Source organism: Camelus ferus, chromosome 9 (genome assembly GCF_009834535.1).
Source record: "Camelus ferus isolate YT-003-E chromosome 9, BCGSAC_Cfer_1.0, whole genome shotgun sequence".
NCBI classification, from domain to species: Eukaryota; Metazoa; Chordata; class Mammalia; order Artiodactyla; family Camelidae; genus Camelus; species Camelus ferus.
In genome coordinates, this window is record NC_045704.1 from 78971888 (window position 1) to 78979111 (window position 7224).

Consider the following 7224-nt stretch of genomic DNA (forward strand, 5'->3'; position numbering starts at 1 on the left):
TGCCCTATTTATTTTCTGTTTAGATGATCTGTTCATTGACATCAGTGGGACGTTAAAGTCTCCTGCTATTATTATTTTATTGTCAATCTCTCCCTTTATGTCTGTTAGGGTTGGTTTTATATATTTAGGTGTTCCTGTATTAGGTGCATAAATGTTAATAAGTGTAGTATCCTCTTCTTTTATTAATCCCTTTATCATATATAATGTCCACTTTGTCTTTGTTTACAGCCTTTATTTTAAAGTCTATTTTGTCTATGAATATTGCTACTCAACTTTCCTCTTTCTATTGCATAACTTTTCCATCTCTTCACTTTCAATCTGTGTAGGTCTTCCACCCTGAAATGAGTCTCTTGTAAGCAGTATATTGTAGCGTTTTGTTTTTTTATCCAATCTTCCATTCTAGTTCTTTTCATCACAGCATTTAGTTCATTGACATTTAAAGTAATTATTGATAGGTATGCACCTATTGCCATTTTAAACCTTGTCTTCCAGTTGTTTTTGGAGTTCTTTGTTCATCTCTTCTTTTTGTTCTTACCTTTGTGGTTTGATAGTTTTCTTTTGTAGGATACTTGAGTTCCTTTCTTGATGGTTTCTGTGAATCTATTATTTGTTTTGATTTGTAGGTACCCTGGATTTGCTTTAAACTATCATACGAGTTCAGACACATTGGAAAAGATCTGTATTTTTATAATCCCCCATATTTTGTGATTTTGATGTCTTATTTCATGCTTATCCTTCATTGTTAATTTAGGTATAATTGCTTTTAGACAAATTACTTGTTTTTTATTCTCTGTGCTGGGTTATTTAAGAAGCCTTCAGTGCTTTTTTTTTTTTTTTTATATTTCCCTTTCTTATTCTGATTTTCCCATTCCTCTAGACTCATGCTTCTTTTCTATTCAGAGAAGACATTTTAATATTTCTTTTTGGGTAGGTTTAGTATTATTGAATACTTTTAGTTTTGCTTGTCTGAGAAATTATTTTTTCTTCTATTCTAAATGCTAACCTTGCTGGGTATCTTGGATTGCATGTTTTCCCCTTTCAGAGCTTTCAGTATATCATGTCACTTTCTTCTGGGCTGCAAAGTTTCTGCAAAGAAATCAGCTTACCGCCTTATAGGGATTCCATTGTAACTGACTCTTTGCTTTTCTCTTGCTATCCTTAAAATATTCTCTTTATCCTTAACTTTTGCTGCTTTAATTATTATATGACTTGGTGTAGGTCTGTTTGGATTCTATTGTTTGGGGTCCTCTGTGCTTCCTATACCTAGACATCTATTTTCTTCTATAAGATGTGACTCCATAAAACAGCTAGAAGAGAACATAAGCAAAACGTTCTGTGACATATATCATAGCAATATTTTCTTAGATCAGTTTCCCAAGGCAAAAGAAACAAAAGCAAAAATAAACAAACGGGACCTAATCAAGCTTAAAAGCTTTTGGACAGCAATGGAAACCATCAACAAAACAAAAAGACAACCTGTGAAATGGGAGAAAATATTTGCAAATGATGCGGCTGGCAACAGGTTAATATAAAAAATACACAAACAAGTTGCATAACTCAGGATCAAAAAAACAAACAACCTAATAAAAAAAAATGGACAGACCTACACAAACCTTCCTCCAAAGAAGACATACAGATGGTCAACAGGAACATGAAAAGATGCTCCACATCACTAATTAATACAGAAATGCAAATCAAAACTACAATGAGATATCACCTCACACTAGTCTGATTAGTTATAATGAAACATCTACAAATAAATGCTGGAGAGGACATGAAGGGAACCCTCCTACACTGTTGGAATGTAAATTGATGCAACCACCATGCAAAACAGTATGGAGTTTCCTTTAAAAACTAAAAATAGGTACACTATAAAATCTAGCAACCCCACTTGTGGGTATATATCCAGAAAAGACAAAAACTCTAACTCAAAAAGATGTATGTTCCATTATGTTTATAGCAGCACTATTTACAATAGCCAAGACATGAAAACAACCTAAGTGCCCATCAACAGACAATTGGCTTAAGAGAAAATAATATATATATATATATAATGGAATGTTACTCATAAAAAAGAATGAAATTTTGCCATTTGCAGCAACATGGATGGACCTACAGGATATTGCTCTTAGTAAAGCAAATCAGACAAAGAAAGACAAATATTATATAATATCACTTATGTGTGGAATCCAAAAAATAATATAAATTAATCTATATACAAAAGAGAAACAGACTGAGACATAAAAAACAAATTTATGGTTACCAAAGGGGAAAGGACTGTGGGGAGGGATCAATTAGAAGTATGTGATTAACTATACATAAAATAGATAAGCAACAAGAATTTATTGCATAGCACAGAGGACTATATTCAATATCTTGTAATAACCTCTAATAGAAAATAATCTCAAAAGTATATATATACTGAATCACTTTACTGTAACACTGAAACTAACACAACATTGTAAATCAACTATACTTCAATTTTTAAAAAATCTTAAGGAATACACACAAACTATCACAAGTAATGAATATGTTCAGCCAGCTTACAGGATCAACATATAAAAACAATAAACTAGCAATAAATGAAATAACATGAAATTAAAAAACCAATTGAAATTACAATCATATCAAAAATACTTAAGAATAAATTTAACAAGACAAGTGCAAGACTTGCACACAGAAAACTACAAAACACTGCTGAAGGGAACTAAATAATACCCTAATAAATGGAAAGGTATCTTATGCTCATGGGTTGTTAACATGGTAGTGCTCCTGAAATTGATACACATATTCAACAGTTTTCCTCAAAATCTCAACTGGCTCATTAGGAGAAATTCAATCTGATTCTAAAATTCATGAGGAAATGCAAGGGACCCAGAATAGCCAAAACAATCTTAAAAATAAAGAACACAACTGGAAGACTCACATTTCTCAATTTTAAAGCCTATTACAAAGCTACAGTACTCAAAGCATGGTACTGATATGAGGATTACCTATCTACATACCTATCTATCTATCTATCTATCTATCTTATCTATCTATCTATCTAATCATCTCAGTGGGAATAGAATTGAGAGTAGAGAAATAAACTCATACACCTATGGCAAACTTATGTTCAACGGGGAAACCATAACCACTCAATAGGAAACAGTAATCTTTTCAACAAATGATGCTTAGATAACTGGATATTCACATGCAGAGAACCGAATTTAGACCTGTACCTCACACCATACACAAAACAATTATCTATTTTGCATGGTAAAATAAAATTTAACAGATAAAATAATAAAATTCTTGAAAGAGTTAGAAATCAATCTCCCAAATGGGGTAAGACAATGATTCCTTAGAAATGACACCAAAAAATAAATCTAAGCAACATTTGTTGCCCAGACGTGGAGACATAAATTTTTATCAACTGATAAATGGATAAACAAGCCATGGTATGTTGATAGAATGCAGTATTGTCTGGCAAAAGGAAGGGAAGAAGGAGGAAGAAAAGAAGGGAGGGAGGGAGGGAAGTAGTGGGTTTTGCTATGACATGGATCCCACCTTCTCCACATCCTTATCAGCACTTTTTGTTTTCTGTTTTTTGTTAGTAGCCATCGTAATAGGTATGAGGTGGTATCTCATTGTAGTTTCAATTTGCATTTCCCTAATGATTAGTGATATTGTGCATTTTTCATTGTTTACTGAATATATCCTGTATTTTCTTTAGATAAATATCTTTTCAAGTTCTTTACCCAGTTTTGAACTGAATTATTTGGTTTTCGTTGTTGAGATTTAGTTCTCTGTATGTTCTAGATATTAATCCCCTATCAGATATATGATTTGTAAATATTTTCTAATATTGTGTGGGTTGCCTTTTTATTCTGTTGGTAGTGTGGTTTTGCTGCATCAATTTTTAAAAAATTTAGTAAGTCCAACTTGTCTAATTTTTCTTTTGATACTTAACGCCTTTGGCGTCACATCCCAGAAGTCATTGCCAAATCCAATGTTGTGACGGTTTTGTACCGTTCTAAGAATTTTATGTGTTAGACCCTACATTTAGGTTCTTGATACATTGAAATTTCTAGATATGGTATTAGGTAAGGGTCCAACTCTTTTCTTTTACATAGGGATATCCAATTCTCCCATCACCATTCTTTGAAAAGACTGAGCTTTCCCCATTGAATAGTCTTAGCATCCTTGTCAAAAATCACTTGACCAGATTAAGACAGATTTTTTTCTGGGCTCTTCTTCTATTCTGTTAGTTTCTAAGCCTGTTCTTTCACCAATATAACACTGTAGCTTTGTAGTGTAAGTCTTGAAATCTGGACATGTGAGTCCTCTAACTTTGTTCTTATTTTTCAAGATTCTTTTGGCCCTTCAGGGTCCCTTGAGGTTTCACATAAATTTAAAATTAGTTTTTCTATTTCTGCAAAAAAAAAAAAAAAGTCACTGGGGGTTTGACAGGAATTACGTTAAATCTGTAGTAATGATGATTTAGCAATAGCGCCTTCCAATCCACAAGTATAGGATGTTTCCATTGATTGATGTTTCCTTTAATGTCTTTTGGCAATGTTTTGTAGTTTTCAGTGTACAAGTCTTTTACTTTTCACTACATTAATTACTAAGTGTTTTAAAATGTAATTTCAAATGGAATTGTTTTTGCAATTTCCTTTCCAAATTGTTGTTAGTGTGTAGAAATTCAACTGATTTTTATGTGTTGATTTGCATCCTATTCCTTTGCTGAATTGATTTATTAGTTCTGAGTTTTTTCTTTGAACTGCTTAGGGTTTTCTATATATTAGATGTCATATGCAAAACAGTAATTTTACTTTCTCCTTTCCCATTTGGATGCATTTGATTTTCTTATCTTGCCTAAGTACTCTGGCTAGAACTTTTAGTACTATTTTGGGATAGATGTGTTAAAGAGGACAATTTTGCCTTGTTCTTGATCTCAGAGGAAATGCTTTTAGTCTTTCACCAGAGTATGATGTTCACTGTGCTTTTCATAAATGGCTTTTATTACATTAAGGTAGCTTCCTTCTACTCCCAGTTTGTTGAGTGGTCTTATCATTAGTGTGTTGAATTTTGTCAAATGGTTTTCCTGCATCAAATGAGATGTTCATGTGGGCTTTTCCCATTTCATTCTGTTGACATGGTATGTTACACAGATTGATTTTCATATGTTGAACCATAAATTCTACTTGCTTATGGTGCCTAAACCTTTAGATATGCTGCCAAATTGTTTCCTAGTATCTTGTTGAGAATTTCTGTATCAATGTTCATAACGGATATCAGTCTCTAGTTTTCTTGTGGAGTCTGTCTTTCTTTGGTATAAGGGGAATGATGGCCTCATAGTGTAAGGTAGGAAGTGGACTCTTCATTTTTTGGATAAATCTGCAAGACTTAGTATTAGTTCTTTAAATGTTTGGTAGAATTCACCACTAAAGCCATGAGGTCAAGGGTTTTTCTTTGTTGGAGGATTTTGTATTGCTGCTTCAATTTGTATTGCTGATTCAATCTTCTTGTTATTCTAGATCCATTTAGATTTTCTATTTCTTCCTGACTTAGTCTTGGTATGTTTTGCATTTCTATGAATTTGTACATTTCATATAGCATTTGTTCATTTCATGTGTTGTTGAGCTTACTGGCATAGAATTGGCCATAAAATGCTCTTATTATCTTTAATGTCAATAGGCTATGTAGTGATGTCCTCTTTTTCACTCCCAGTATCAGTAATGTGTTTTCTCTTTCTTACTTGTTCATTTTTTTTTTTTAAACTTCCTAGGATGTCATGACAAATCACCATAAACTGGATGGCTTCAAACAACAGAAACTTAATCTCTCACATTTCTGGAGGACAGAAATCCAAAATCAAGGCTCCCTCTAAAAGCTGTAGTGAAGAACCCTTCCTTGTCTCTTCATAGTTTCTGCTTGCTGTAAATCCTTGGGATTCTTTGCCTTGATACCGCATTATCCTAATCTCTGACTCTGTCTTCAATTAGCTTTTTTCTCTGATTCTTTGTTTCTATTGTGGACTTCTTTTAAAGACACCAGTCACTGGATTTATGGCTCATCTTAATGTAGTATGAGCTCATCACAACTAATTACATCTGTAGATATCCTATTTCCAAATAAGGTCACATCCTGAAGTTCTAGGTGTACATGACTTTTTGGGGAATACTACTCAACACGGTGTATTAGTCTTGCTAGGTATTTATTAATTTTATAATTTCCAAAATCTCACTTTCAATTTTGTTGATTTTCTGTTAATTTCCATCAGCTTTACAAAAGTTCTCAGTTGGTATCTCTTCAAACATTTCTTCCATGCCATTCTATCCGTTTTCTGAAACTCAATTAAAAGATTAAGACCATTTAATTTTGCCTCCAAAACCAGATACTTAATTCCTTTTTTTTTCTTTCACTCCCAGTTTTTTACTTTCAATTGTCATCTTCAAGGATTGATAAAAACTCTTTCCTTCGTGTAGCCATCATATTCTATTCTAGAATTTTTGTTTTTTTAAATATACTTATCTCTGCTGAAATCCCATCTTTCTGTGCATGTTTTCCAAATTTTTTAATAGCTCCTTCAGCATTTTTACCATAGTTTATCTAGCTCTGATAATTGCAACATCTATGCAATCTCTGAGTTTGCTTCTATTGTTTCCTGAGTCAAAATTTTCTGTCCCTTTGCATGTCTTTATAATTTCTTACTATATGCTGGATATTTTCCATAATAGTTGCCTCCAAAAAATGGCATGGCTGTTTTCTGGCCATGTTTGCAGAGTGAGAGGCTGAATTAATATTTATGGTCTGTAGTTGAGGTGGAGATGAGCTTTGTTGCTGCTTTAGTTTGATTCAATTTACTACTTGCTTCAAATATTTTAAGTGAACAGGATTTCCTCTTAACAGAGATTGGGATCTGGTCATTGGTGATATTCCAGACGAATCTTTGTGCTTCTCAGCTGAATTGCCAGATTCCCAAACACTGGGGATTTCCCTCTGCACTACATTCCAATTGTATATTTTAGAATTTCTGAGGTATTATTTTTGTACTCTCCTCAGGCTTTCTGAATGGGTGAACTCTCAGGTGAATACTATTTCAAACTGCTACGTCTTTTGGAGGATACAATTTCTTATACTGTTAAGAGTCATAATTTCTCAGAAAGAGTTTTCCTTTGTTTTAGGTCTGTTCTATGTTCTTATCTCCCTCATAAATGAGTATATAGTTTCTAAAAC